The 14347-nt window shown below is 42.3% G+C and overlaps 1 pseudogene; it reads left to right on the top strand.

Moving 5' to 3' along the window:
* Positions 1-6061: 6061 nt before the first annotated feature.
* Positions 6062-6178, top strand: LOC124712854 (annotated as a pseudogene).
* Positions 6179-14347: the final 8169 nt, after the last annotated feature.

Here is a 14347-nt window from a genome sequence, read left to right as displayed (position 1 = left end):
TAATTTGCTTTTGGGGCTTGAAGTTTACTAATTTCCATTCTCAGTGCACTGACCATAAATAGTAGACTGGATACTTATTCATTTAGTTGCAATATCTTGTGCTTACAGTTTGTGCACACTTTATGTTTACTGGAAATACTTCCATTTGATGGAGGAGGTGCACAACATACTTTTACACTGGCTGCCATCTAGAATTCATATCTGTATCCATGTTTTCAAATATCTTTGAGGAAGCTAATAGTAGTGGAAAAGTGGCTCATTGCCATATACATAATTTGCCAACAGATCCATGCCCGAGGCAGGATTCGAACCTGCGACCGTAGCGGTGACGCGGTTCCAGACTGTAGCGCCTTTAACAGCTTGGCCACCCCGGCCGGCATGGCAATTATTCCCTGGTGTCTTAACATATGTGTTATCATCCTGTCTCCTCCTTCTTCTCAGCATTTTTCACATATTCCTTTCTTCACTATGTAGAGAACCTCTTCGTTCTTTATCCTGTCAGTCCATCTAATTTTCACATCCTTCTCTAGAGTCACATCTCAAACACTTTGATTCACTTCTTTTCCAGAGATCTCACATTTCCTGATTTACTACCATAGAATGCTGAGCTCCAGGTACACATTCTCAGAAATTTCTTCCTCGGTTCAAGGCCAATGTTTGATACTAGCAGACTTTCTTGGCCACAGATGCCCTCTTTGCCTGTTCTAATCTACTTTTGATGTCCTCCTTGCTTTGTCTGTCATGGGTTATTTCACTTCCTAGGTAGCAGAATTCCTTAACTTTGTGTAATTCACAGTCCTCGGTTTCGAAATTAAGTTTTTCACTAATCTCATTTCTGCTACTCCTCATTACTTTTGTCTTTCTTTCATGTACTCTCAACCCATATTCCATACAAATTAAGGTGTCCATTCTATTTAACATGTCCTGTAATCTTTGTTCCCATTCGCTGAGAATATGAGTGTATTCCTACAGTCATCATTCAAATCCAGTTCGCGAAACATTGTAAGCAGGCTTTCCCAGGATAGTTTACGGCTATCTTCAGGAGTCTGCTAGCTCAGTTTCTTCACCATCTCTGAGGCGCTCTCTCACAGATCAAACCAACCTGCATCCATCAAAATTGGTAGAGCCACCACAAGTTGCATGTAACTTCTTCTGTGTCTTTCACTTTTAACTCGATGAAAGCAAGCATCTTCAAGAAATTACGTAGCAAAGGGCCACACATTACAAACATCAGGCTGTGAATAGAGCCGCCATCATACATAAATACAGTACATTACAATACAATACATTTTATGTGTGGTGGCAGCACTATAAACACCCCAATACTCGTAATATGTGGCCCTCAGCTAGGTAATTTCTGTAGATGCTCACAATGGTCAAGTGAATTATGTAAAATGAAAAAAAAGTTACATGTGACTCATGGTGCCTCTACAATTTTAATTTCTAGTGGTTGCTGTTCCCCTGCAGGCAAATGACTGTGCTTGCTAAACCTGTGACCATTTGCATTCCCCTTCTCTGTATACATTTGTTATCTCCTGTTACTACTATTTGGTATGGTTCCCACACCCTTGAGCAATATTCTAGGATCGGTCACACAAGTGATTTGTATGCAGTCTCTTTTGTCAACAGATTACATTTCCCAAGTCATATAAGAATAAACCGAGTCTGACACCTGCTTTACCAATGCCTTAGCCTACGTGATCATCCCACTTTATATCTCTACAACTTCTTACAACCAGGTATTTTTATGAGTTGACTGATTCCAAATGTGACTCATGGATAATATAGTTCTAAGATACTACATTTTTATCATTTTGTGAAGTGCACACTTTTACTTTTCTGAACATTTAAAACAAGCTGGCAGTCCTTGCACCACTTTCAAATCTTATAAAATTCTCACAATGTTAGTGCAGCTTTCATTCAGACAGTGCTTCATTGTAGGTAACTGCATCATCTGCAAAAAGTCTGAGGTTACTATTAATATTGTCCTCAAGGTCATTAATATACAGCATGAACAGCAAGGACCCCAACATATTTCGCAGGTGCACACACAAAGTTACTTCTAGTCTGTCGAGAAAGAAAAGAACAAAGAACCTTAGTCAAGTCACAAATTTTGCCTGATACCCCATAAGATCGTACTTGTGATAGTAAGTGTAGATGTGGTACTCTGTCAATTGCATTTCGGAAATCGAGTAGTACTGCATCTACATGATTGCATTGAGCCAGAGCATTCAGTATGTTATGTGAGAAAAATGCGAGTTCGGTTTACATGATTTATGTTCTCAGAATACATGTCGATTGGCATGGAGGAGGTCATTCTGTTGGAGAGGTCATTACATTTGAGCTTGGAATATGTTTTAAGATTCTACAACAAATTGATGTCAAGGTTATTTGATGATAGTTCTTTGTATCACTTCCACTTCCCTCTTGTAGCCTTGTAGCCAGCTGTGCCCTGTGCTATCTCCCAGCTACTAGGCGCAGTCTTTTGTTCAAGGGATCTATAATAGGTTATAGTTAAAAGAAGTGCTCATTCAAATTCAATTTCAGTGTAGAATCTGATAGTGATTCCATACGACCCTAGAGCTAGCAGGGGGAGGGTTGGGAGGGGGGGGGGGGGGAGTCGGACATTCCAAGCTTCTGCTATTCTGGTCGGAACAATCAGCATATTGATTTGTGACAGTAGAATGTGTGTTTACTTAATTGGGTGTTTTGAATGATAACTCTCGATTTGTGACATTAATTTACCACTTAACAGAGCATGCTGACATTATCAGTGACCTCATCCTTGTGCCACCCCAGCAAAGCTCATATGAAGCTCGAAAATCCACCTGGCTGCAGTGCTTGTCACAAACCCCAGAACAACAACTGAAAGAAGCAATCTATGCTGAACAAGTCATCGACAAGATGCTGTCCCAGCTGTGGCACCAGCTACAGACACTACTCGACACACACCCCATGCCAGATGCTGCCTTGTGGACTCTTTGGATTGTCTAGCTTCCACTGCATCTGCAACTCGCACACCATGATTGCTCATGAGGCAACGCCACTAGATCTTAGTCAAACATCACATGTGATGAACTGCTCCAGTCTATGTCAAAAGAACACGACAGTGGCATCGGTGCCCCCAGCCAGCATGCTAACCTGTGCAACATGCCACCACCACTAGCCAGCAACAGTGCACTGAGCACCGCCATTGCTTCTAAGTGAACGAATTGTTGGTATAATGTCCAGTTTGGTGACACGACATGTAACTGCCGGTCTCCCTGCAACTACCTAAGCTCCAAATGCAGACCTCAGTGTGTGCACCAGCCTGTGGCTAACACATCAAGCCACCAATGAGTGTGTGACAAATATTCCCCGCACGATTACCACAATTGGCTGGAAGGCTCTGTATATTTGACTGGAGCATGCTTAAACATTTCCTCTTAGATATGGGATCAGACATCAGTACAGTACCAAATGGTACGAATACAGCACTGTCTGGCACAACATCCCTGTAACTCTATGCTGCAAATGACTTGCATATTACCATGCATGGAACTACTGTACCTTGGAAGTAACCTCGGATCAAGAGTTTTCAGGGACATTCTACATCACAAACATGAGTGAACCTGTGGTGTCACCACCAGACACCACACTTGCTAGGTGGTAGCTTTTAAATAGGCCACGGTCCGTTAGTATACGTCGGACCTGCGTGTCGCCACTATCAGTGATTGCAGACCGAGTGCCGCCACACGGCAGGTCTAGAGAGACTCCCTAGCACTTGCCCCAGTTGTACAGCCGACTTTGCTAGCGATGATTCACTGTCTACATACGCTCCCATTTGCAGAGACGACAGTTTAGCATAGCCTTCAGCTACGTCATTTGCTACGACCTAGCAAGGCGCCATATTCAGTTACTATAAGTACTATCTTCCAGAATGAATTCTGAACAGATAATATTGTCAATCATGTACCATCAAGAGCGATGTTCATCATTAATGGATTAAAGTTAAGTATCAAACTAATTATGTCCGCTTTCTGAATTCTCATTCCTTGTCATGTTCCAGACCTCACATCAGTATAGTTCTTCCCTCTTCGCGCCAGCCTGCGTGAGATAAAACGTGTGCATTTCGGCCTCCACTTGTAACATGGTGTTGGCTCTTCTGCTAATACAAAATTGGTGACGAGGATGAGATTCGAACCCACGCGTGCATTTCGGCCTCCACTCCATCAGGAACTACCTCATGCTAAGCTGGACATCAGTACAACTATGCAACTATGACATGTACTCTGACACAGTAAAGGAGTTTGTTGTGATGATGGAGAACCTGATGATGACACACCAACTTTTTTCTGGAAACTCTCAAGCATCGGATGCACTCTGCACCAACAACACAGTGCTACATCAATGCATACATGATGCATCTGCTGCACTCACTTATGTGCAGGAGATATGTGAGAGTCTTTTGCTCATGCATCACACAGCCAATGTCGGCACTGCATCCAACATGCACACTCTGGCTAACCAAGTCTTACTACCACTATGATCCACAGCGACGCAGTCAGTGATCCCGAGCATAGCGCATCAAACACAGGTCAGTATAGCACCCTCTGCCTTGACTCTCAGAGCCTTGAATGAGTGTACCATCCCTACCCAACCAGTTGTGAGTGAAAGTTAAACAATGTGCCATCTGTAATGGTACAGTGCACTAAATTCCATGGCTCCTGGTTTGCCAGTCCAGTAAGTATACAGCTCTCAGTGATCAAACTACACACTACAGTTATCCAATTCCAAATATTCAAGACTTGACATATTTATTAGTGGGTGCTCCTATTTACAGTCTCATAGATTGCAGGAAAGCTTACCTCTAAAAACCTATGAGCCTGATCTCTAAGACCTCAATAATCACACCATTTGGACTTTTTTCGTTACTATTCACAGCTCGACTTGGTAGCAGCTCAAATCTGACTTATGGTGTGCATGCCTGGATGATATCCTAATCTTTTCTAGCACCACACACAATCATTAACTGCATCTTGAACTAGTTCTTGCTGCCCTTCACAACGTGTGCATGATTGTAGATGAGGATAAATCAAACTGCAGAAAGCTAAAGGAGCTTGTTCAAGTACATACTAAATGCCATAGGGATCAAACCAACCTGAGAATGAATGGAACTCATTAAGCAGTTACCACCCTGAAGAATTACCATGACCTATGATGCTTTCTAGGCATCGTAAATTTTATCGGTGTCAGATGACAGTGATACAAGCCCTCATAGACACTTTCACACAAGGAAAGGAAAGTTAGAGTGTACCAGCAAAATGCAAGAAGTATTCAAAGCAGCCAAAGAGTGCCTCGCAAAAGTGACCACTTTGGTCCACCCAATACCTGACACACAGCTCAATGTCACAACTGACACTAACAATTCAGCCATTGGAGCAGTCTTCCAACAAGTTGTTACAGGTGAAGCACAGTTGCTTTATTTCTTCTAAAAAATAATAATAATAATAAATAAAAAGGCTCATGGCATCGCAGTCGAAATGATCTGCATTTGATCTTGAATTACTTACTGTCTACAAAGCAGTTAAATATTTTAGAGAAGATATTGAAGGAAGAGATGTCATTATCTATATGGATCACAAGCCACTCACAGACACCATGTGGCACCCCTCAAGAGATGTTAGCCCTTATCGCTTCTATCATCTTGACCTTACTGTACAATATATGACAGACTGCTGTGATCTACATTGCACAAACAACATAGTTGCAGACTACCTGTGCAGTATATAACAGATGTATTTCATCTACATTGTGTCAACAACACAGTTCAGACTACCTATCATGGATCAATGTTATTTCTCTACAGTTAGACTACTACAAACTAGTGGAAAAACAGAACCATGACATGACCGCTATGGACTTACTTAACTGCAATTCCACCAATCTTCACACAGAATAGCAGAAAGATCCTGGGACTAATGTCCAAGTGCTGCGTGATGTATTTCAGAACCAAATTTGGCAGCTGGTTCAAATGGCTCTAAGCACTATAGGACTTAACATCTGAGGTCATCAGTCCCCTGACAACGGCCTTGCCGCAGTGGATACACCGGTTCCCGTGAGATCACCGAAGTTAAGCGCTGTCGGGCATGGTCGGCACTTGGATGGGTGACCATCCAGCCGCCATGCGCTGTTGCCATTTTTCGGGGTGCACTCAGCCTTGTGATGCCAATTGAGGAGCTACTTGACCGAATAGCAGTGGCTCCGGTCAAAGAAAACCATCATAACGACTGGGAGAGCGGTGTGCTGACCACACGCCCCTCCTATCCGCATCCTCAACTGAGGATGATACGGCGGTCGGATGGTCCCGATGGGCCACTTGTGGCCTGAAGACAGAGTGCTTTTTTTTCATCAGTCCCCTAGACTTCTAGGCTTAGAAATACTTAAACTTCATTAACCGAAGGACATCACACACATCCATGCCCGAGGCAGGATTCCCCGAAGCAGGATTCGAACCTGCGACCGTAGCAGCAGCGCAGTTCCGGACTGAAGTGTCTAGAACAGCTTGGCCACAACGGCCAGCTGGCAGATGGTCCCCACATCCACGTGCTGCATGATTTTCAAACAATTAGACATCCTGGCGCACCCAGATGTTAGGCCTGTACTAGAGCTCATCACTGAATGTTTCGTTTGGTCAAACATTAAAAATGAGTGTCGAGCCTCGATACAAGCTTGCTTGCCATACCAGCTCAGCGAAGTTGGTTGTCATACACGACCTCAACTAGGACACTTTGGTATACCACGAGTATGTTTCCTACAAGTGTACCTAGATCTTGTCAGCCCCATTTCAGAATTGGAAGGTTGCAGATACTTACTGTCAGTTATTGACAGAGTTTCTCATTGGGGGGAAGCAGTGCCAATTAAGAACATTACAGCAGAGTCAACAGCTCTTGTGGTCATTGACACTTAGATAGCTCAATTTTGGCTGCCCTGAAATGATAACTAAAGACCAGGAAAACAGTTTGAATCTGCTCTATTGAAGGCACTCTGCAATCTCTACGGCATTACTCACAATCATACAACCGCTTACCACCCTCAGAGTAACAGGCTTGTGGAGCAATGGCACAGAATCCTAAAAGCTGCACTTACAGTGCCACAGAGGAATGTGGATGGAAGCCTCAGCATGGGTGCTACTTGGTGTTCACCCAGTATTCAAGGAAGACCTATGCAGGTCACTAGCAGAAATCTTGTATGGAAAATCACTCACTCTCCCAGTAGAGTTCATTCCACTGACTCAGCTGTTCAACCAACTGACTTTCTAGCATTAATCCAATGTGTGAAGACATGTATCAACTATAAGCAGGTGCCACTGCTTACTTCACTTATCAGTCTGGAAGTTTTGATTCACAGGGCACTGAGTAATCAAGAATTTGTAATACTATGGGATGATACAACCTGGCCTGCTTTACAGCCTTCCTACTGAGGCCCGCAGAAAGTTTTAAATCGGACACTCATGTATTCGAAATTTTGCCCAATGTGAAAGTAGTGAAGGTCTTATTAAATACTTAAGAACAGGGTGGATCTTTGGGAACACACAGCTGTGCATGACATGGACCTGGAAAAAATGGACAATGACCTGTGCAATCATTTACTCCTTGACATACGGACAGCTAATTTGGACTTCAAGGAGTCAGTCGTCATCAAACTTGACATGAGAAACTTTGAACCAGAGAACATCTATGTGAAACTTGTAGACAATGATCTGATAGTGATCACGTGGCATGACAATCGTGTGACAGATATTGGACCGACAGCTGAACAAGTCACGCACACTTAACAGTTACCCCCGAACGTCACTTAAAGTGCTATACTTTCACATTTGTCAGCAGATGGTGTATTCACTATTATAGCCCTGATGGAACCACAACAACAGCTACTGCACACCACATCACAGTCAGTCTCAGATCCTCCTACCAATGCACCATGCCAGCAGCTCCAGCCTCCATCCCTGCCTGCACCAAGCTGCTCCTGCTGACCACCTCAACATTTGGCACGATATCATAATACAGAACAAGCACTGCAGGTCAGCCCAAGGTGAGGAATGATCCAACCATATCTTACTTTGCAGCCAGTCACGGCATGATTTGTCACTTTCATCTCATCAGACCAAAACCAAGAAACATTCCAATCATGTCCTTCTCGACAGCTGACCACAATGTGGCATGTCTGCACACGAGGCACCCGCTCAACAATAAACGCCCTCTGACAACCACTCTCCCCAGTGCTCCACACTATTGAGGGAGAGGGGGTTCTCTGTGGTGACACCAGCATGAGTAGTGCCTCTGACGATAGAACACATGCAGCTGAGTGCAATATCTGAGTTGACTCTACAGAAATGAATTCGGTTTAGAACCTTGCATGATGTGGATGTCTTGTAGGTTGAATTATGAGCAATAAAGTAGTATTGTCATATGAAGATGTTGTCACCATTATTGGTACAATCCCTGCATACAATCCCTGCACATAAAGGGAAAGCTGCAGTGTTCATCTCTGGTACACCAGTGGAGAAGTTGTCACAGATTCAGCTAATTAAAAAATCCATGGAATTAATGTGATTATTTTATATACATAAGCTGACTTATGAATTTTCTTTTGTGTGAGACCACTTATGCAAGACAGGTCCAATTTGGAATTCTACTGTTTATCTCATTTCCACATAATCTTTCACTGATTCTGTCAATACCTATGTGTATCGCGAGATATTGTGTATTTTCGAACATTTGTGAGTGATGTGAAAAGTTCTCACCTTATTGTCAACTGTAAACTTATCTTGTGCATTTTAGACAGTTTGGCTAGTGTACACTCATTCAAAACCACTGTTCCCTAATTTCATTATATACTTACACTTCTTTATCTGTAATTAAAAAACATCGAAAAATTTGAAAAGAGGGATATACAAAACTATAGTTACGAGCATCGCTCTGTGTGGTGCTAAACTGTGGGAAGTCTCCAGGATTAATGAGAAGAAATTAAAGGCAGTGGAAATTGAGTTTTGGAGACAAAGTTGTGAAGTGACAGAAAGAGACAAAATAATAAATGAAGTGCTACAAGAACAGATGGGAGTTAGAAATGACATTTTAGGTGCAGCTGAAAATAAACAGCCAATATGGTATGGATACCTTAGAAGAAAGCAAGATGAGAGATGAGTCTCTAAAGTATGGTACTGGAGACCTCCATGACACAGAAGAAGAGGAAGACCCCCTGCTACAATGGAATGATAGAGTGAGGTATGCAATGTAGGGTAGGGCCATTTAAGAAGAGGACCGGCAGGATAGAAGGAGATGGAAACTTGGATGCAAGAGATGCTGCATGGTGTAGAAAACTCGCAGTAAGAAGAAGAAGACTTATGAGGAAAAAGGCGTATCTTTGAGAAATTTCTGACTTTACCAATTATATTTAGAGAATTTTTGCAAGTTACCATAATGACATGCACCTAAGAAGGGAGGTGGTGGAGCAATGTGCAGTGGCAGGGAGCAGTGTACCAAGTGACACACTAGCCAATAGCGTCATTCTGCCATGTCTGCCTGTAACACAAGTGTTGGGGTGCGTGTAGAACATTTAGTGTTCATTTTCATTTTAGTTTAAGTGTGGCACTGTAACTTAGGCACTACAGTGCTCACTATGCCTAGCATAAAGCGAACACGACAAGTATTATATTAAGAAGCAACGGTGTTAGTTTTCCAACCACATAAATTCTGCTAGGTAGAGTCAAAAGCAGACACAGTGGCCCATTATAGCACTCATGCCTGCATTGCCAGTTAGCAGGGTGGACACCAAATGGAATGTGAGGTGCAGGACAGAGACAGGGAGCACACTGGCAATGTTGCAACGTATTCTCCTTCTCTCTCTCTCTCTTCAGAACATGTCATGCAGCCAGCTCTTACATGCTCTCCATTATAGTGTTGTGTCTGCAACAATGTATTTGGTAGCAAATTGGCATTTGTGATTTACAATTACTGTAAATAACTAACATATTGTGTCATATTATTTTTCTCTTTTAACAAGAATATATACTGTATGTATGTAATATAAATTAACACTACAGTCAAATTTGTTAGTGACCATAACCTGAAAAGTGTGTGTAGCTGCTAAGGTTTCCTGTTTCAAAGAAACAATAAACTTGGTAGATACCAAGTTTTTGCACTTTATAGATATCTCATTTTTGGCCTCAGTTCTTAAAAGTTACTGGTAATACTCGTTACATAACAGGCTTATAAATCAAATTAAAAGAGAATTAGCAACTTGTGTAAAGTTATTGATTACTGTCTTGTAAAATATTGCACAAGTCATAATGCAACCTTTCCGATGAGCTAGTTGGTGTTCATAAGCACATGGCCTACTAACCAGCAATTGGCAGCTGCTGTGAATGAATGTGTTAAGAGCGCTACTGAGAGTCATGTACCAGAGTTACCAAAAGTATCTTAAGTACTATCCTCTCCCTGCAGATACGGTCTATCCTGCAGGAAATACACAATCTGTCTCTCTCATCCACCCGATAGTGAGTGGCATGTCAGTGGGAGGTCTAGATGTCCTGTACAGGGGAAACAGGGACCAGGGAGAACTTAGGATTTTATTACATGTCCCATTAACCAACAAGATCGAGTTGCTGTCTTCCACTGATACTGAAACTGAACCACTGAGACTCATTTCAACTGTTGTGAAATGTTCTGTGTTTCCCATTAAGGGGGCCCAACACAAAGGGGTAGACATCCATTAATTGTTAGCAGTTCAAAGGCATGGCAAATAATGGTATCCCTTAGGGAAGTGGCAGCACAGAATGGAAAGCAACACTAGGTGCACTCAGTGTGTATAGCTGGGGCCTTCATTCAACATGTTGAAGAGGCTTTTCGGGCATCCATTGAGGGAACAAGGTGCAACCACATGAAGTATGTGGCAGATGTTGGAACAAAAAATTCCCTTCTTCTGAGCCTTGAGGTCATTTTTGAATAATTCTTGCAACTGGCAGATGAAGCTGAGGATACCATCTTTGCTCATCGAGTTTCGACAAAACTCACTACTACCTGCGGCATTGTCCCCTAGAACAGATCATGGTGTGGGTGTTCTGAGGGGGGGGGGGGGGGGGGTAGGCTTGAACCAGAGACTTGGGGGTGTTCTGTGACAAGCTTGCACATTAGCATTGAGAACTTTAAGGTCCCCCTAAATGGGTCAGCTGTGTATTACACATCAAAGGCTGCTACCCAGGTAGCTAGCTGACTGTGTGTGGGGTGCACACAAGGGATTTTTAGATTAAGTGACACTTCATCCCATGTTGATAATGGCAGCTGTAGGAAACCCAAACATATCAGTGTAAGATCCAAGCAACACGTCCTACAATGGAGTATTAAAAATCCTAGTGGTTCACTGCTGAAGCATTCGCAACAAAATACCCGAGTTTGAAGTGCTCCTAAAAATCAGTGCAGCACACATAATACTAAGTACAGAAATATGGTTAAAACTGGAAGTTGACAGCATTGAAATTTTTGGGGAAAATTTAACATTACATCAAGAGGACAGGCTAATGGGAAATCGAGGTGATGTATTTGTAACAGCAGAGAAGAATCTCAAATCCACAAAGACAGAAATTGAAGCTTCACGCAGATTGTTTTAGCAAGATTAAGTACCAAAGGTGGAAATAAAATTGTAATTGGATCCTTGTATCGATAACCAGGATTACCTCTAGACGTGGCCAAAAACTTACGAGAAAATGTTGGTTTGCCTGTAGGAAAGTGCCCTCATCATACTGTAATCACTAGAGCAGACAACTAATCAAGAAGCAAACAGGATAATTATGGTTTTGTTAGTACCATCATCAGTGATGGCTGTGACAAAACATCTTGTGAAACACTTTTAAATTCATTCCGTAAAACCTACTCAGAACGGATAGTTTGAAACCCAAATCATGATGGAAATATAGTAGATCTAATGGCAACAAAGAGACCTGGCCTCTTTGAGAATGTCCACATTGAAACTAGTATCAGTTTAGTTTTAAAAAAACCTCAAAAATGCTTAACGACATTTGTCAATTAAAACCTCGCAAATCCATTTGTAGGTGACAACTCGTAATTCCAGTAACTCCATAATCAAAGAGTGATTTGAAAGTGCATGCATTTCTCTAAACTGTCAATAAGTAGCTTCTACTGCACAGTTACGCATGTAGCAACTTTCTGTGTCACTTTATGTTATTTTTTAAGCAACTGTTTTTGCTTCACCTGTAAAAGTTAACTAAAGGGAGTTACGAGGTTGACATTGCCTATCAGCGTTAAGCTTTCTCTGAAATTCACGCAATAGTAATCCTAGAATTACAAATAGTGAACATCTCTCCTCAACAAAATCTAACTCTTACATTTATCTCTCTCTCTCAATGATCGATAAATACTCACAAAAAAAAAGAAAACGAAAAGCAAAAAGATTCTTGATCTTCATGCCTGACGAACTAACAGTGCCGCATTACCAACTGCTGCTGCTGCACTCTGAACAAACTTAATCATCACCTGTAACCCATTCTTCACAAAAACTATCGTACTAATGTAAAAATCAATTCTTGTTCTCTCGGGAATAAATCTTCTACTGATTCACAATTCCAAAAATCTCCATTGTTTGTCCTTTGCGGCTACTAAACCAGAACTCGACTGCGCATCACAGCTCAATGAATGTCTCCTCTCCACTCCTCGCGATCAGTAGATAAATCTGGCGCGCATCATCGCAAAGCAAAGATCACCCCTGACTCGTCTGTGTGCGGTGCAGCATCTCTGTCGAGGCTGCGCGCGTATGTCTATGCAATTCAAACCTGACGAGCGCGATTTCAGACACTAAAAACAAGAAAAATTCCTACAAAAATTAACACACTCACCTTTCAGTGTTATCTGCAGCGTCAGTATCTTGCGGCGCAGGTAGTACACTCGCAGCCACTGCAATTGCGATGTGCTTCGTAACTCTAAAACATCATGAGTGGTTCGCGGATGACTAACCTCGCCTGTTCACAAGGTAATGGGAAGCACTAACAACCTCGCGATGTTGACATATCTAGAAACTGCAGCGGAAATGGGCTGGAGAGTTGCCCGCCTTCCCCCCCCCCCCCCCCCCCCCCCCCCCCCCCCGGCTGTTATTTAAAGACTAAATCGATTATTTACGGTGCATCTCCGCGGTACAAGAGAAGGTTCTTGTAGCCAGTGGAACAGGTGTGAGAGATGGGAAGCCTTTCTGCTGCCCTGGCCGCCTGGAGTGGCCGAGTTCTGGTCCTCAGGTTGGGTGACCTGAACTGGCTTGGATTCCCAGGAGGCGAGAGAACTACGTGTGCCTCCGCCACCGCGTAGCTTCAATAACGACTCCAAAAAACGTCCAGAAAACGAAGTTAGATTTGGCAACCTTGGGCATTTTCTATATTAATTAAACTATAAAAGTTAAACTTGTCCTGCAACTCCAGCTGATGGTCCTCTATGTAGGCAATACCTCGGTAGTATCTGTGGACTTGAGAAAATTAATTTAGTGTTATCAGTTCAGTAATTAAGTTTGATGAATTCGTAATTAATTAATCGACTGGTCTGAGTTAGGTATCAGTATACTCGGAATCTTATTTGGAGTGCGAATCTGTGATCAGAATTAAATGATTAATTTTATTACTCTCTCTCCCTTAGTGCGTTACAATAGTTGTAAGATAATCAGGTGCTAAACGTTCCTTTTTGGGCTATTTGAATGGTTGCAAATGACTTTACAAACAAAGAAAACATGAAACAAAATTGTCCTAATCGTGATTTTCTTGCACATTTTCCAAGAGTCAGCACATTTTACACTTAGTTTTCAGTGTCACACCTTTTTACCAAATGGCTCTGAGCACTATGGGACTCAACTTCTTAGGTCATAAGTCCCCTAGAACTTAGAACTACTTAAACCTAACTAACCTAAGGACATCACACACACACCCATGCCCGAGGCAGGATTCGAACCTGCGACCGTAGCACCTTTTTACCATATTTTCTCCTTCATCACCACCACCTCTTCCATGCTACCTTTTATTTAACCTATTTTTGAGACCCACTGCAGTATATTTGGGTTTTGGCGTGAAAGGTTTTCACATTGACATGTATTCAAAAGTTTGCCCAGCACTTTGGTTTTTTGAAAAGTAGTAACACAGACAGATATGTCCCGTCGGATCTCAAATGGGCTACTACACGGAAGAGTAATTCTGAAAAGATGTGTTTTCTGTTCGAAAATAACATTTCACTGACAGACTTCCATGCTTCGTTTAAGTATGTTTTGGTAGCATATTGTAAGGCACCCATAAATCCCTTGAGTTGCTTTCCATCTGAGT

The sequence above is a fragment of the Schistocerca piceifrons genome, chromosome 8 (assembly GCF_021461385.2).
Source record: "Schistocerca piceifrons isolate TAMUIC-IGC-003096 chromosome 8, iqSchPice1.1, whole genome shotgun sequence".
In the NCBI taxonomy this organism is placed as follows: Eukaryota; Metazoa; Arthropoda; class Insecta; order Orthoptera; family Acrididae; genus Schistocerca; species Schistocerca piceifrons.
Note: the sequence above shows the minus strand (reverse complement) of the source record. Positions and strands in the feature narration are given on the sequence as shown.